Here is a 17,325-nt window from a genome sequence, read left to right as displayed (position 1 = left end):
TAGTAAGCATATTAATCAGACAAAAGCCCAAGTACACTAGCATGTGCTAGTTTACACCACTGTTCAACAGACCAAGGCCCCATGGGAGACCAGGTTCAACTCCCAGCTCACCCTAAAAAGCAGAGCGCGGTGACATGGACCTGTAATCCCAACAACTGGAGGGGCTGAGGCAGGAGGATTGTGACATGGCAAGTCAGATTCTATGTCAGACCGAGGAGATATGAAAGGACCCTAAGGAGACAGAGTCCCAATTCCCAATGACTCATTACTAAAATGACCAAGAGTGTGGGTGAAAGGGACCAGCAGATGGCATGGTGGTTAAGGGTGCTTGGACTCCCATATGGCCAACCGCGGTTCAAGTTCCAGACCTGGCAGTTTGCTTTCTCACTTTCCCTCTCTCCCTCTTTCTCTCACTTTATCCTTCTCTGGTCAAATTAAAATAAATAAATGTAATAAATAGAAGTGTTTTTTAAAGATGTATTTTATTTAACTTTATTTATTTATTTTAATTTGACCAGACAGGGACAGAGTGAGAGACAGAAGGTGAGAGAGAGAGAGAGAGAAAGCAAGCCGCCAGGTTTCGGACTCAAACTGTGGTTGACCATGTGGGAGTCCAGCACCTTTAACCACCATGCCACCTGCTGGCCCCAGTAAAAGTTAAATACAATAATTCTTAAAAAAGACAGAGTGTGGGTGAAAAATGGGGATTGACATGGTAATGAATAAATCCTATAATGGCAATGCTGAGAAATCCCACACAAATAGGAATCGAGGGTTCCACACATAGACATTGAGACACTTCCTCAGGGAGAGAGCAGGGGGCCACGGCTGCCATTGTCAGAAGCCCACAGTGAGACTTCACCTTCAGGATGGCGGCAGGGTAGGTTTCCTGTAGATGGAGAAGGCATTCACTTCCCTAACCATTCTATTATGCATCTGTAAAATGGATTTTATTATGCATGCCTGTCCCTCTCTCCCTTGAGGGGTAGGGTTTCCAGACTTTAAAACTCCGAGGTGGTGTTTTCATTGTTGCCAAGTGGAAACCCAAGGGCAGAAAGCAGTTGTTCAAGTGATTAGGTCCAGATTAAATACAGCTTTATGGGCCGAGGTTGAGACCTTGAATCCTATCCTTGGGCAGATCTGCAAAGGCCTGATTCACTGAGGGCAGGGCTAATTGATTCTCTTGCTACTGGCTGAAGGAGAGAGGGAGCAGCTGGGGCTTGCAACTGTTGTGGCAGATCGATTTCAAAAGAGGCCTGGTTAGAAGAAACCTGTTGCAGGAGCTGGGCTGAGAGACAAAGGCGGGGGTGACCTCAGCAGTTCCCTGGGGGAGGAACTGGGTGACATTTTGCCTTAACCTAAGAGGGCGATCGTCACACCCTGGTTCTTTTTCCTCTCTTATCTGTTGCAGCTACAGGAGCAATTCTCCTGCTCGACCAAATGCAGATACAAAGAAATGAAAGGAGTTCCCTCCCTGGTGGTCATAAACAGGCACCTCCTCTCACACAGAAACAGCCACTAGCAAGACTCACTACTGCCCACCACCCGCTTCTCTCTAGGCACATAGCTACTACATTTCCCAGCGTCCATTGCGCTAGTACGGCCAGGTGACTGAGCTCCAGCCAATGGGATGCGAGTGGAAGTGCTGCAGGCCACTCTCAGACCATGCCCCCATGCCTCCCTGCACAGCCATCTCTGTCTCATCCACAGGCCGAATGGAGACAACTTAGGGAAGCTAAGGAATGGTAGAGCTGTGGGGGTGTAAGGGACCAGGCCCCAGAATGACAGCTCGCCTCCATCGAGCTATGGCATGGAGACTGGGATTTGGGGGTTCCCACAACAGCTAATGGGCACTGAAGAATAACAGGTTGGGAAATGCAACTGCTAGAAGCACAGTTTTCTGGAAGTGTCTCACAAAGTTTCACTGAGATGAGGTTCCACAAGCCAGACCTACCTCTTCATGCTCTGAGGCTGCCCAGCCTCCACTGCTGCCTCTGCTGCTGGGGCCCACACCCTGGGAGAGCTGCCTCAGCCTGGGCAGGTGGAGGAGCTGCTTCTGCCTGAACTTGAATTCATGCTGGGAGAGTCTTTGCATAGACTCTTCTGCCTTCCCCTGATGCCCAGGGTTGTGTTTGTGTGTCTGTGTATGCTTGCTTGATTTTTAAAACATGTATGTGTGTGTGTTGAGGCTAAAAATATACAACACAAAATTTAAAAAATTTATCATTTTAACAATTTGCTGAAAAGCATTTACTTGTTTTTCTTCTTTGTATTACAACAGATGGCTACAGGCCTTGTGGGGGTCAGTCATCCCCATTCAAGTTGGGATGGGGCCATCTTCCATAGCTACCTTTCCTCAGGGCACCCCAACACACCACGCTGTGGCCGTACTTTCTGCCCTTTTCTTTGTCCCCAGAATAGCCTCTGGTCGGCACCAGAGCAGGAGCTGGAGACGAGTCCTTCATCTGTTTGGGAGTCCCACTCTACTGCAAACTCCAAGAACTATCTTGTTTCCATTCACCCATCAGCACCAGCCTGAAGGTGTAAGGAGCCTTTTCCGAGTTCCATTTTAGCTGCCATCCTCTCATTGAAGTAGCCAGGCCAATGTGAAACACTTTCAGTGGAATAGGAGAAGAGTTGGTGAGGACTAAGCTTTGCTTGCAGAAGAGATTTTGGTTGGGATAAGTTTATATCCACTCAAGGGCTTGGTGAACCAGACAGATGAATGTGTGTGTAAATGGCAGCTTCTCTCTGGCTTCTCCCCCACTGATATCCTCTTCTGCCAAAATTACTCCCCACTCTTAATACCCTCTTCTAGAAAAGTCACTCTCTGCTGTTGATACTGGAGCCTCTCCAGCTCCTTTGGGGCATGACTCTGCACAAATTAGTCACAGCCTGCCCTGGAGCCTCAGCTTGGCTGGCAGAGGGAAGGCTGGACTTTCACCTCCGCTTGGTCTCAAGCCAGCTGCTCTGTAGTGCACAAACTGCACACCTGCAGTGCTTGTCCTTCCCCCCAGCAACACATTGCCCTAAGTTATAATAGTTCCTCTCTCCTCCAGCCCATCCCTGCCACCCTCAGGACCAAAGACACAGACTCAGGGATTTCCAGGTGACTGGAAGTGAATTTTTTTAAAGAATTATTTTATTTAACTTTATTCATTCTTATTATTACATTCCAGTTTGATCAGAGAGAGAGAAAGTGAGAATACAAGCCACCAGGTCCAGGACTTGAATTACGGTTAGCTATGTGGGAGCCCAGCACCCTCAACCACCATGCCACCTGCCGGCCCCTGGAAGTGATCTTTTTTTAAAGTGTTATTTAATTTTATTTATTCGTTAACTTATTTTAATTTGACCAGAGAGAGACACACAGACAGATAGAGAGAGAGAGAGAGAGAGACAGAGACAGATGGAAAGCAAGAAAGCAAGCCACCAGGTCCAGGACTCAAACCATGGTCAGCCATGTGGGAGTGTCCAACACCTTAACCGCCACCTGCTGGTCCCATAGAAGTGACTTTTACTTACACTGTGTCAAATAGAATTCTGTGGACTGATCCAAAAACACAATTATCTTAATATCGTTGTTCATATGAGGAAATGTATTCCTAGAGTTTTTTTTGGAGAGTTGTTTTTTGTTGTTGTTGTTTGTTTTCATTTTGTTTTGTTTTTGCTATAGGACGTTGTACACTCACCAGACAGAGAGAGAGACAGAGAGACAGAAATTGAGAAATCACCCCCCAGAGGGGATGGCCACGCCGCAATCCCTTCTCTTCCATTCTCCTCTCAGGATCTTGGGCACGCATGCACACGCACCCGGTGTGAATTTTAAGCCACTGGGTCTGGGACGCCAACTGCGGTCGACTACATGGGAGTCCAGCAACATAGCCAATACGCTAACTGCTGGTCCCTATTCCTAGGGTTTTTAAAGATAATTATTTATTAAATTTTATCATTAATTTTTTTTAAAATTTGACCAGAGAGAGACAGAGAGAGAGAGAAAGGGAAAATGAGAAAGCAAGCCACCAGGTCCGGGACTCGAACTGCATCTGGCCATGTGGGAGTCTAACACCCAACCACCACACCACCTCCCAGATCACCTAGATTTTATAATCAACTTTAAAAAAAGTCTTTGGAGGGAGGCAGCAGGTGGTGGTAGGGGTGATTAAAGGCACTGGACTCCCATGTGGCTGACCATGGTTTGAGTCCCAGACCTGGCAACTTGCTTTCCCGCTTCCCCCCACCCCTCACTCTGTCCTTTTCTGGTCAAATAAAAGTAAATAAATAAATACATAAAGTGAAATAATTCTTTAAAAAAAAAAAAGTAAGTCTTTGGGGACAATCTTCCAATTACAATACAAGGTTATGTCTGGCAGCATAGTCAGTAGCAAACTGAACTGTAGTTCTGGAAGCCACATGGCCAATTGTGGGTTCAGATCCCCAGATTGGCTTGAAAATACACCCAAGACCCTGACGAGCTAGAAGACAAGGGAAAGATCGCAGTATGACAAGACCCTGTCCAGGATGCTTCTCTCTCTTTCTTTCTCATGCAGTCAGATGCACCCTCTATCATAAACAAAGAAATAAACTTAAAGGGGGGGGGGCAGTTCCATAGCAGTGGTTACCTGCTAGATCCTACAAGTCCAGCCATAGTTTGAGTCCCACTCCTGTAGCTTGAAAAACATGCCCCAAATCCTGATGGGATGGGGAAATGAAGAAAAAGAGTGCCATTCAAGTGGCATGGTGGTTAATGTGGCTGGGTTCAAACCCCTAACATGATTGCTTGAAAAACACACTAAACAATGGGCCAGCAGGTGGGGTGGTGGTTAGAGGTGTTGGACTCCCACATGACTGACCACGGTTGGAGTCCCGGACGTGGTGGCTCTCTGTCTCATCAAAATTGGAAAATAATGGGGGGCCGGCAGGTGGTGTGGTGGTTAAGGGTACTGGACTCCCACATGGCCGACCACAATTTGAGTCCTGGACCTGGTGGCTTGCTTTCTCACTTTCCCTCTCTCTCTCTTGCTCTGTCCCTCTCTGGTCAAATTAAAATAAATAAGTAAAGTTAAATAAAATATTTTTTTAAAAAACAAAAACAATGGTAATAAATAATAATTCTGAAAAGAAAAAGAAAAGGAGAAAAGAACAGGAAAGCATGCTGAAGGGACATGTGTACCCAAAATCCTGAGAGGAGAATGAATTGTGGTGTGGCCATCCCCTCTCTCTCTTCCCCTCTCTGTCTCTCTGGTGAGTGCATGTGCTTTGTAGCAAATTTTAAAAAGAAAAGAAAAAAGTATTAAGAATTGTGGTGTGACCATGCCCCGTTAAGTGGTGCTTTCTCTCTGTCTCTCTCTCTCTCTCTCTCACTCTCTTTCTCTCTCTCTGGTGAGCACTTGTGCCCTTTAACAAAAGGAAAAGGTAATACAAGCTTTGCCTATAGTGTATTTTACTTTCTTCTCACTGCGTAGGTTTGTGAACACGTGTGTCCCTCTCCGACTTGGGCCTTGCCTACCTCAGATTTGACATTAGCTCTTTCAGACTTGGACCTCCCAAGCACACACGCTTGTGAGAATAGATTTGTGGAATGTAGTATTTTCTTTGAAACCTGAACCACAAGCAGAGGACGTATGAGTCGATGACTGATTCGATTAAAAAGTGGACAGCCACTGATGATATGTACTTCTTCTCGTGAATGCTCCTTTCAGTGCCGACTGAAAACTGACGTTGAGCGGCTGATGGATGAGGGGACAGATGTTGTAGCTCAGCCCTCTCTCCTTTCTACTTCTCATCTGGACGTAATAATAATAACAACAATAATGTCAAGGGACAAATAAAGCTGAACGCAATCCCATCAGTTGACCTCAGCTCTGATGAATGAATTCTCCCTGCGACCATGCAATTTGAGGAGAAAGCTGTCTCTGAAATGTGTTTTGAATTTTAATGTCTTTTCATACTGGCCTCTTTCTTGTCGAACCACCATGTGCGCAGCTGCTTAACTTGCTGACGAGAAAACTGAAACGTCCTCCTATCCGGCAGCCAGAAACAAAGGGGAAAGTTGTCTTTCTAAGAATCATTGCTGCTGCGGTTCCCCCACAACGCCGCAGTAGTATGCGAGCAACCCACACAAGAATCTAAGCTGCTTTTGTACTAATGCCAGCCGTGGGTTCTTGCATGGCACTGGGGAAGTGAGGGATCCCCCGTTACAGCGAGATTCAGCGTAGCCACATGAAGTGTTCTCCTCTGTCCCAGAGGAGGAACTTGAGACACTTCTTAACCTCGGAGGTCCCAAGGCCTATGGCCTGCCAGAAATTTGCTCAGGGTTTTGTCTTTTCAACCATGCCTGCTTCCCAGCTCCTTAGGAGCCAACCCATCAACATGGTTGCAAGGGGCTGGCCTCATGGCGTAGTGGTTAAAGGAGTCAGATACCGTGGGGACCAGCAGGTGGCATGGTGGTTAAGACGCTGGACACGCCACATGGCTGACCATGGTTTGAGTCTCGGCCCGGTGGCTTGCTTTCTCACTTTCTCCCTCTCTCTCTTTCTTCTCCCCTTTCCCCTCCCCCCCCCGTGTATGTCCCCCTGGTCAAAAAAAAAAAAAAAAAAAAAGAATAAATAAAATTAAATAATTTTTTTTAAAAAAAGGAGTCAGATCCTTCAGGGCTGACTGTGGTTTGAATTTCAGCCACCATGGCTTGACAAACACACCAGATGCACGTGCGTGTGTGCCCCAAATCCTGACATGACAGAGAAATGAAGGAGGCTTTGCAACATGCCCACACCCCATGAAAGGGTGTGGATAAATCCCGTGGGGGATGCTTTCGCCTTCTCTCTCTCTCTCTCATTTCTTTCTCTGTCTCTCTAGTGAGTGCACTGGCCCTCTGGCAATTTTTTTTTTTTAAAAAGGTTTAAAATAATTGACTGTGACTTCATCTGGAAACGTTTTCCTGAAATATGTAAATATTTGTACCTCAAGAGACTCTGTGACTCCAGGGTCATCCCGGAGTGCTCTGTGTGGAGGTAAACGCATGACTCCTGGAACACTCTGAGAGGAGACCATGTTTTAACTATCGATGGGGAAATTTTCCATCCCAAGGGCAGAAATAACTTAGAACAGGAAGGAACATATGCAAGAACAGAGAAGTTGGGTGGGCATGGAAGTCAGCCCCTGAGAGGGAGGCTTGCACATGTGACCCCATTTGTGGAAACGGCCTTGGGGGATGTCAAATGTCACTGCCAATGAGTTTGTCTCTGAGCTCCTGCTTTATAGTGCCAGGCTGCAGGTGCTGGTCCTGAGGACCCCCCACCTCGACCCCCCCCCTGCCCAAAGAACTGGGGCTGTCAGGTTTTCAAGGCCTGGACTTCCGACTGTGAGGCCACCCAGCAACAGGAAATGAGAGCATTCGCCTCAAACCCACAGCAGCAAACACAAACAAGAAGGCTCCCTATTACCTGGCAACGAGGAGAAAGTGCGTTCAGTGAACTCTGTCTGGAGATCAGCATAAATCGGCTTCCTGATCTTTCAGCACTCCCCTTCACACTTGCTTTTTTGTTAAGACACCTGTATTTCTTGGCTGCCATGAAGGGGGGAAAGCCTCGTCTGATCTGGCGGTGACAGTATCATGCCCGTCATTTCCAGTTACCTCCCTGCCAGAGAGCGTCCGTGAAGAGATCTGGGACACTTGCTTTGTGCTGTTCTGAAAAATACATTTAAAAAAGGAGATGACTTCTATTCATATGGTCTCTCCTCTGTCTTTCCCAGTTGCCAAGTACTTGACTGTTCTCAGCCAAATATGGGATTTGTTTACACAAGTCAAGATACTGGTTCAGGAGAGTAGGAGCAAACAGTGTTTTTTTTTTTTTAGATCACTCACTTTAATCTATCCTTTCTGACAGCGGGAGGCAAAGGTGCTTTTACTATGCTTAGAATTAATAGGTGACATTATTTTTCTCTTCTGTTTTTATTTTATTACCAGAAGGCACATGCACTTGCCAGAGAGGTGAGGAACGAGTGGAGAAAGCGCCCTCTACTGGGGTGTGACATGCCACAATCCTTTCTTCGTTTCTCTGTCCTGTCCTGTAAGGATTTGGGCACTCATGCACTCGGCATGTTTTTCAAGTCATCGGGATTGGGACTCAAACTGCAGTCGGCCATGTGGGATCTGGCTCCCTTAATCTCTAGGCTGCAGGGCCAGCTAAGCTATAACACTTATAAGCCTCACCTACCTTGGATTAGGCCGGGTTCTATGTTTATTTCTTCCTTTTACTTCATAGTACCAATTAGTTCATGGTTGTAGATTTGTGTGTGTACTTATTTATTTCTTCTTCTTTTTTTTTCTTTTTTTTTGGAATGGTTTTCACTATAGGGCACATGCACTCACCCAAAAGACAGAGAGAGACAGAGAAACAGAAAGCGAGAAATCATCCCCCAGGGAGGATGGCCACACCACAATCCCTTCTTCTCCATTCTCCTCTTGGGATCTTGGGCACACACCTACACGCACCCAGCTTGAGTTGAAGCCACCGGGTCCGAGGCTCGAATCGTGGTCGACTACATGGGAGTCCGGCGACATAGGGCCACCACCATCCCTTCTTCTCCATTTCTCCCTCCTGTTGGGATTTGGGACATGCACACACACACATCCAGTGTGTTTCACAAGTCACTGCTGAGGCTGGGAGTTGAACATCATCAGCCATGCGGGATCTGATATCTTTAAACACTAGGCTATGAGGCTGGTCCCCTAAAATATTTTGATAAAATTTAACATCCATTAATGATAAAAACCCTTAACAAACTAGAAAAGGGAGGGATTATTCTGATAAAGACATATGTCAGACATATGTCAGGTTGCTAATGGCCCCACTTCCTTATAGCTTTTGCACACCTTTTGTAACTGCAGTTCCCTCCATCCAGATAAGATTACATTTTTTTAGAAAGATTTTTAAAAAATCATTATTTTATTTTTTCTTCCTTCCTTTCTTTCTTTTTCTTCTTTCTTTCTCTCTCTTTCTCTTTCTTTCTTTCTTTCTTTCTTTCTTTCTTTCTTTCTTTCTTTCTTTCTTTCTTTCTTCTTTCTTTCTTTCTTTCTTTCTTTCTCTTTCTTTCTTCTTTCTTTCTTTCTTTCTTTCTTTCTTTCTTTCTTTCTTTCTTTCTTTCTTTCTTTCTTTCTTTCTTTCTTTCTTTCTTTCTTCTTTCTCTTTCTTTCTTCTTTCACCAAAGAGACAGAGACAGAGAAAGAGAAAGTGAAAAAGCAAGCTGCCAGGTCGGGACTCAAACCATGGTCGGCCATGTTCGAGTCCAGTGCCCGCAGCCACCATGCCACCTGCCGGTCCCAAACAAGGTTACTTTTGACTCCAGACACGGTCATATAATTTGCTTTGGCCATTGGGATAGTAGTGGATGCGTTACAAGCGAGATTTGAAGGGGGCTTGCCTATTAGAGTTTGCCCTTTTGTTCTGCTGTTATTCACCACGGATGGGGCCTGCCCAAGCTAACCCACCGGCCCCAGTAGGTAAAATACGGCTGAACCAATTTAGTACCTTGTCAAGCTCACGTAAGAACACAGCCCCTAGCTGATCTATAGGCTCATATGTGAACCCAGTCAAGACCAGCAGGATGACCTAGCCAAGCCTCACCCAGAGTACCGGATAGCCACATATGTGTAAGAAATAGATCTCTGTTGTTACACGCCACTGAGTTGTATGCTTCTCTTATTATCTAACAAAAGCTTAGGATACAGATTATCTGTAAAAAACATCTTTAGCAAATAACTTAATAGTGATATGTCATAAGCTTTCTCTTGAAATGAAATTTGTTACGTTTGACTGCTATCATTATTTCTATTAAACTTTGCATGGACACCTCAGCCAGTACAAAAAAGTAAGGGATAGAAATACAGGACTAGCAGATGGCATCATGGTTATATCGCTGGACTCTGAATCCTGGACCCAGTGGCTTAGAACTCTCCCTGGGTATGTGTGTGTGCGTGCCCGAAATCCCAAGAGGAGAATAGTGGAGGAGAGATTGCAGCGTGGCCATCCCCCCCGGGGAGTGATTTCTTGCTTTCTGTTCCTCTGTTTCTCTGGAGATTGCACCTGCACTATAGCAAAAATCTCTCTTAAGGAAAAAAAAAGAAAGAATATTGTTGCAATTTACAAGTGACATGATTTCGTATATAGAAATTCCTAAACAATCTTTATATCAATTATTACAATTAATATTACAATTAATTTATATCAACTTATTACAATTAATAAGTGAATTTATCTAGGTCACTGGATTCAAAGTCAATATACAGAAGCAAGTATTTCTATATACCAGAAAAAAATTTTAAATATATAAATTAAAAACTTAAAAATAGAGGAGGCTAGCAAGTAGAATGGTGGTTAAGGTGCTGGAAGTCCCACATGGCCAACTGTGATTTGAGCCCCAGACCTGGCAGCTTGCTTTCTTCCTTTCTGTCTCTCTCTCTCTCTCTCTGGTCAAACTGAATACTAATACTACTACTAATAATAATAATGAAAACTAAGTAAAATAATTCTTTTTGCTTTTTAAATTTTTTGAGAGTTTTTTTTTTTTTTTTTGCTTTGGGGGGTGTGCATTTGCCAGAAAAACAGAAAGTGAAAAATCACCCCCCTGGGGAGATGGCCACACTGCTATTCCCTGTCCTCTGTTCTCCTCTTGGAATGTTGGGCATGCAGGTACATGCTCCTGGCAAGAGTTTCAAGCCACCAGGTCTGGGACTTGAACCATGGTCAGCCATGTGGGAGTCCAGTGACATAACCACTATGACTTCTATTGATCCCAGTAAAATCATTCTTAAAAAAAAAAAAAAAAACTTAAAAATATAGCACCTGAGGGCCACACACCAACTCTGCCATGCAGGTGCATATGCGTGCCTGCCCAAAATCCCTAGAGGAGAATAGAAGGGCTTGTGGTGTGACCATCCCCTTTGGGGATGATTTCTCACTCTCTCTCTCTCTCTCTCTCTCTCAGTCTCTGTCTCTCTCCAGTGAGCTCACACACCCTATAACAAAAAACAAGCAAATAAACAAAAAATATAACATCTAAAATGGTATCAGAAAGAATCAAATACTGGACCAGAAGGTGGCATGGTAGTTAAGGTATTGGATCTCACATGGCCGACTCCACAGTTCTAGTTCTAGACCTGGTGTCTTGAAAAAAAAAAAAAAAAAACATCAGGAGCGTGTGCGGTCATGTTCAGAATCCCATTGGGAGAACTCAATAAAAGGGACTGCAGGGGGCTGGCAGGTGGTGTGGTGGTTAAGGATGCTGGACTCCCACATGGCCAACCACGGTTCAAGTCCTGGACCGGGAGGCTTGCTCTCTCAATTTCCCTCTCTCTCTTTCTCTCTCGCTCTGTCCCTCTCTGGTCAAATTTTTTTAAAAAAATGAAATAAATGAATGAATAAATAAAGTTAAATAAAGTAACTCTTTAAAAAAAAAAAAAAGGGACTGCAGTGTGACCATCCCCTTTAGGGGCTAATTTCTCACTTTCCCTCTCTCTCTGTCTCTCTCTATCTTTCAATGCGAGTGCAAGCACCCTATGGGAAAAATCCAAAGGAAACAAAGAAAGAAAAATAAAATAGCTATTATAAAATGAACAAAGGATGGTCAACTTGGGTCAGACAATGGAACAGTGGTAAAACAACTGGTGCTATAAGGGAAGGTCTCAGGGTCCAGTCCTGGGGCCTCCTGTTTCTACCAGGTACATGTGCCCATGAGCTGGGCTGGCAGGAACTAGAGAGGACTGCGGCATGAGGACTCTGTTGCTTTGTTAGGGGTGCCTGTCTCTCTGTCAGGGAAGAAATAAATTTTAAAAAAAGTTTAACTTCTCTGTACAGAATACTATTGTGAGAAACCAAAGGAAAAAAATATATAGGATGGTCAGAAAAGCTATGATCTATTTTTGTTTTCTTTTTCTTTTTTTTTGGAGAGATTTTCGCTATAGGGTGCGTGCGCTCGCCAGATAGACAGAGAGAGACAGAGAGATAGAAAGCAAGAAATCACCCCCCTGGGGGGATGGTCACGCCGCAATCCCTTCTCCTCCATTCTCCTCTCGGGATCTTGGGCACGCACGCACATGCGCCCAGCGTGAGTTTAAGCCACCAGGTCTGAGACTAGACCGCGGTCAACTACATGGGAGTTCAGCAACGTAGCCATTACGCGAACTGCTGATCCTGCTATGATCTATTTTTCTATGCAAAAAAATGCATCATGACTATATATATATGAGAGTTATATTATGTTCATGAAGTGGAAGAAAGTACGTCAATATTCTATAAATATGTCAAGTATCTCCAAATTTATCTTCCCAGTATAATCCCAATAGAATTCTCAACACATCTTGTGTGTGTGTGTGTGTGTGTGTGTGTGTGTGTGTGTGTGTGTATGAGAGAGAGAGAGAGAGAGAAAATGTATAAGTGTATTCCAAAATACATTCAGAAACATAAAGGACCAAGAATAGATCAAGTGATCCTAAAGAAAACAAAAATGGGAGGCCTTTTTCACAGAAAAAGTAAATCAATATAATTAAGGCTGTGTGATTCTGGCTCAGAAATGAGCAAATCAAGCAAAGTAACAGAATTGAGAGACTAGAACAGGCTCACATCTTTCTAGATACCTAATTTAGGGCAAATATAGCTGTTATAAATTAAGTAGCTGTAGTTTGAACTTTTTTTTTTTTTGTCAGTGGACACATGCACTCACCAGAGTGAGACAAAGAGAGAGGGAGAGGGTGAAAGCATCCCCCATGGAGAATGCGCACTCTGTCCCACTCTAGTCAAATTAAAATAAATAAATGAACAAAGTTAAATAATTTCTTAAAAATTAATAAATAAAAATTAACATACATAACTAATACTTTAAAAAAGAGAGAGCTAAAGCAGTTGAAGCTAAGAAAAACTCAATAATATTATCGAAGGTCTTAACCTAAATCCATCTATGGTCTGCCTGGCAGGAAAATGGATGCTCCTGACTACTTTCCAATTTTCTCTCCCAAGCAGCAGCCGAGTAGGAAGGCAACCGTCTCCTCAGCCAGTTTGCAATCAAGAAACTGTCTAAAACAATGCCTTTTTGATGAAGCACTAGTTGAACCTACTCATCACATAATCATGCTGGAAAGTCTGCGTCCTACTCAGCCACAGAGAGATTCTAATAAGCCAGGGATTGTCAGTTCAAATAGAATATTACCATAAAATTCATCACATTCAGGCTGCAATCAAACATTTTATTTTACTCTTAAGTTTTGCTATAAGACACGTGTGCTCGCAGGAGAAAGACAGAGAGCAAGGTAGGCCGGGGGGGGGGGGGGGAAGAAAGCACCCACCGAGAGGGATGGCTATGGTGCAGTTTTTTCTCCTCCATTCTCCTCTTTGGGTACACATAAACACGCACCAACTGGTGTGTTTCTCCACCCCATTAACAGTGCATAAACTTTTTTGTAAGAATTCTTTTATTTAACTTTACTATTATTATTTTCCAGTTTGATCAGTGAGAGAAAGAGAGAGAGATAGGGAAAGTGCGAAAGCAAGCCACCAGGTCCAGGAATCGAACCACAGTTGGCCATGTGGGAGTCCAGCACCTTTAACCACCACACCATCTGCCAGCCTAACAGTGCATAAACTTAAAGAAAAGAAAAGTCACAGACAGCTGATGGCATAGTGGTTAAGGTGGCTGGACATGGCTGACTGCACCATTTGAGTCCTGACCTGGCAGCTCAAGAAACACGCTGGGCATGTGTGTGCGTGCATGCCCAAAATCCTGAGTGAGAGTGGAGATGGACCAGAAGGGATTGTGGAGTGACAATGTCCCACGAGGGGTACCTTCTCCCTCTCTCCTTCTCTCTCTCTCTCTCCTTCTCTCTCTCTGTGTCTCTCTGGCAAGCACATGTGCCCTCTGGCAAATTAAAACACAGTTTTCATCTCCACATGATTGTTGCTGGTATCAAGCACACCTTGCAACCTCTCTGCCTCCCACTTCCCCCAGTTTCTCCATCTGGACAATCCTCGCCAATCCAGACTAGAAGCCAAGGATCCTGGTGGTGGAGTTAGTTTGACTTCTTGTCCTCCAATCACATCCACTTCCTGTTTTCTTCTCAAGCTCAGGGTGAGCTCTTATTTTACAAGAAAAACATGAAGGGTTTATCTGTGCGATCAATTTCTGATAAACTTGTGTTTTAATCTCACTCTGCCAACCCTAAAGGCACTGACGTTGCTTAAACGGAGCTCAGAGCTCTTGCCTGACAATGACCATGGGAATGCTCCGGCAGACCATGGAATGCTCCGGCCGCTGATTACAGACACTGACCTTGAGCTATGTTACTGTGCCATAAACCAAACCATCTGCACTTGACAACAATTAAAACCTTCAGATCTCTCAGGCGTTTCCTTCCTCTGATTATAACTTATGGGTTGCAGCGCAACTCGGAGAAACAGAGTTAGAAAGAGCAGGCTTTGGTGCCAGCTTGATTTCTGCAGGGCAATTCAAAACAGAACTCCCCACTCCTGCAACAGCTCTGTCTCTGAGGCAAGGCAAGTACTTAACATCTAACAACCCTGAACATTTAATTATTCTCATTCCCTCATTTGCCCAGAGGGGAAGAAGGCCCTTTTGTTTATACAGCCAGCGTCAGGCTAAATGGTGATTTAAAGTTGTCATAGAATCTTACACAAGGAGCCTTTTTAAAAGTTCATGGAAAATGCATATCACAAAAACTTGTGCATGGATTTCAAAATCAGTTTGTACCAAAAATACCCTTGTACTTTAATTCCATTTTTCACTTTTTTTTTTTCCTTCTCATCTTGCCTGGGGCACATGGACTGGGTTGGGGGGAGAACGTGAGAAAGCACCCCTCGTGGAGAATGGTCACTGCAATCCTTCCTGGTCCATTTCTACGTTGTACAGCGATGCTGGGCACAAGCGCACTTGCCCAGTATGTTTCTCAAGCCACTCGGGCTAGGATTCGACCCGCAGTCAGCTTTGTGGGATCCAGTTTGCTTAACCACTAGGCCATAGGACCAGCCCACCAGAAACTTTTTGAAGTTCTCTTTCACCTCCCCTGTTTTTTTGTTTGTTTGTTTGTTTGTTGTTGTTTTGTTTTCGAGAGGTTTTTGCTATAGGGCACTTGCACTTGCCAGAACGATAGAGAGAGACAGAGAGACAGAAAGGGAGAAATCACCCGCCGGGGGCGGCCGGCGGGGAGGGATGGCCACACAGCGATCCCTTCTCTTCCATTCTCCTCTCAGGATCTTGGGCACGCATGCACCGGTGTCGGTTTAAGCCACCGGGTCCGGGACTCAAATCACGGTTGACTACATGGGAGTCCAGCGACATAGCCATTACGCTAACTGCTGGTCCCCCCCTCCCCTGTTTTTCACACACCCTCTTTGCATCTCCTGCACACTTTCCATACCCTCAGAGGTATTGCTGGCTTCTATTAAAGAGGTCCAGACTATTAAAAAGAAAAAGACAATTTTCAGTGCCCAAAAAGGAGGTAGCTGTCACCCACAGGAGGTGGAGGTGAGGAATGGTAAAGAGAGTCCTCGTAGAGAATGGATTTCCAATGAAAGCCTTGAATAGTTGGCAAGTCCTTAGGGGAGAGGGGAGGTTATGTTGGTTGCAGTGTAGCAAAGAACTCTGCTTATCACAATACCCTTCTCCAGGAACACTACTGAAAACACTGGCCAACACGGAAGGTTCTCTAATGGGCTCTGCAGCAGGATGGAGGCTGCCAGCCTCAGCCCAGGGACTCCCATGAGGATTTCTTGGGTGACTGAGAAATCTAGACCATAAAGATTTCTTTCCCTGATGGTATACGGGGCTGGAAGAAAACTTGGAGATGCAGTGCTTTTCTTAAGCACTGAGACTTGACAGAATAGCTCCTAACGCAGCTACCAGTAAGCAAGGAGGGGGCCCATGAGAAGCTGCTTTCCTCAACACCTCATCAACTCTCTTGTTGAGTTTTGCTAGATACGTCGTTAGCAATACTCATGGTAGAGCATTAATGTCTATAATACATTCAGAGTCTCATTTGAGCTTCTAGAATCTTGTGAACTAAGCATTTTTGTTCTTTCTTTTTATTTTTTATTTTTCTCCTACAGGGCACACGTGCTCACCAGAGAGAGAGAGGGAAAGTGAGAAATTACCCCCAACAGGGGCTTGCCGTGCAACAATCCCTCCTCTTTCATTCTCCTCTTGGGATTTGGGATGCCCACATACATGTGCCTGGCATGTTTTCCAAGCTGCCGGGTCCAGGACTGTCAGGGCACAGTCAGCCACGTGGGATCCAGTCATCCCAACCGCTATGCCACCAACTATTCCCATTTGTGTTCCCTTAAAAAAAATAGAAAGTGAAAATCTTCCATAAACACATACTCCAGAGATAGTTATTGATTTATTACACATAGTATTGTTATTATTCTCATTTCGCACATGAGAAAAATATGATGCAGGCCTACTAGGCGACATGGTGGTTAAGGCAGATGGATCCCATGTGGTTGACTGCACAGTTCAAGTCCTGGACCCAGTGGCTTGAAAATAACACCAGGCACATGTGTGCATGCCCAAGATCCTAGGAGGAGGATGGATGTGAAGAGATTGCAGTGTGGCCATCCCCCTGGGGGAATACTTTCTCCCTCTCGCTCTCTCTTTCTCTAGCAAGCATATGTGCCCTATAGCAAACTTTTTTGTAAAGAATTATTTCATTTGGGACCAGCAGTTTGCATAATGGCGATGCCGCTGGACTCCCATGTAGTCAGCTGTGGTTCAAGTCCCAGACCCAGTGGCTTAAACTCACACCGGGTGTGTATGTGTGCATACCCAAGATCCCAAGAAGAGAATGGAGGAGAAGGGATTGCAGCGTGGCCTTCCCCCCGGGGGGTGATTTCTCGCTTTCTGTCTCTCTGTCTCTCTGACCGAGCGCACGACCTTATAGCAGAAACCTCTCCAAAAAAAAAAGAATTATTTCATTTAACTTTATTTATTTTATTTATTTTAGTTTGACCAGAGAGGGACAGAGTGAGAGAGAAAGAGAAAGTGGGAAAGTGAGAAGGCAAACCGCCAGGTTCAGGACTTGAACCATGGTCGGCCATGTTAAGTCCAGCACCCTTAATCCTCACGACACCTCCATAGCAGGTTTTAAAAAGAGAAGGAAAATATGAGTCAAGAAAAATAAAGTAGGGCTGGACTACAGTCTAGTAGTTAAGGGAGCCGGTTTTCACATAGCCAACTGTGGTTGAAATCTTCAAATCCTTGAAAAACATACCAGGTGCATGTGTGTGCATGTCCAAAATCCTAATAGAATAGAAAAAT

The sequence above is a fragment of the Tupaia chinensis genome, unplaced genomic scaffold (genome assembly GCF_000334495.1).
Source record: "Tupaia chinensis unplaced genomic scaffold, TupChi_1.0 Scaffold000395_1, whole genome shotgun sequence".
Taxonomy (NCBI): Eukaryota; Metazoa; Chordata; class Mammalia; order Scandentia; family Tupaiidae; genus Tupaia; species Tupaia belangeri.
Note: the sequence above shows the minus strand (reverse complement) of the source record.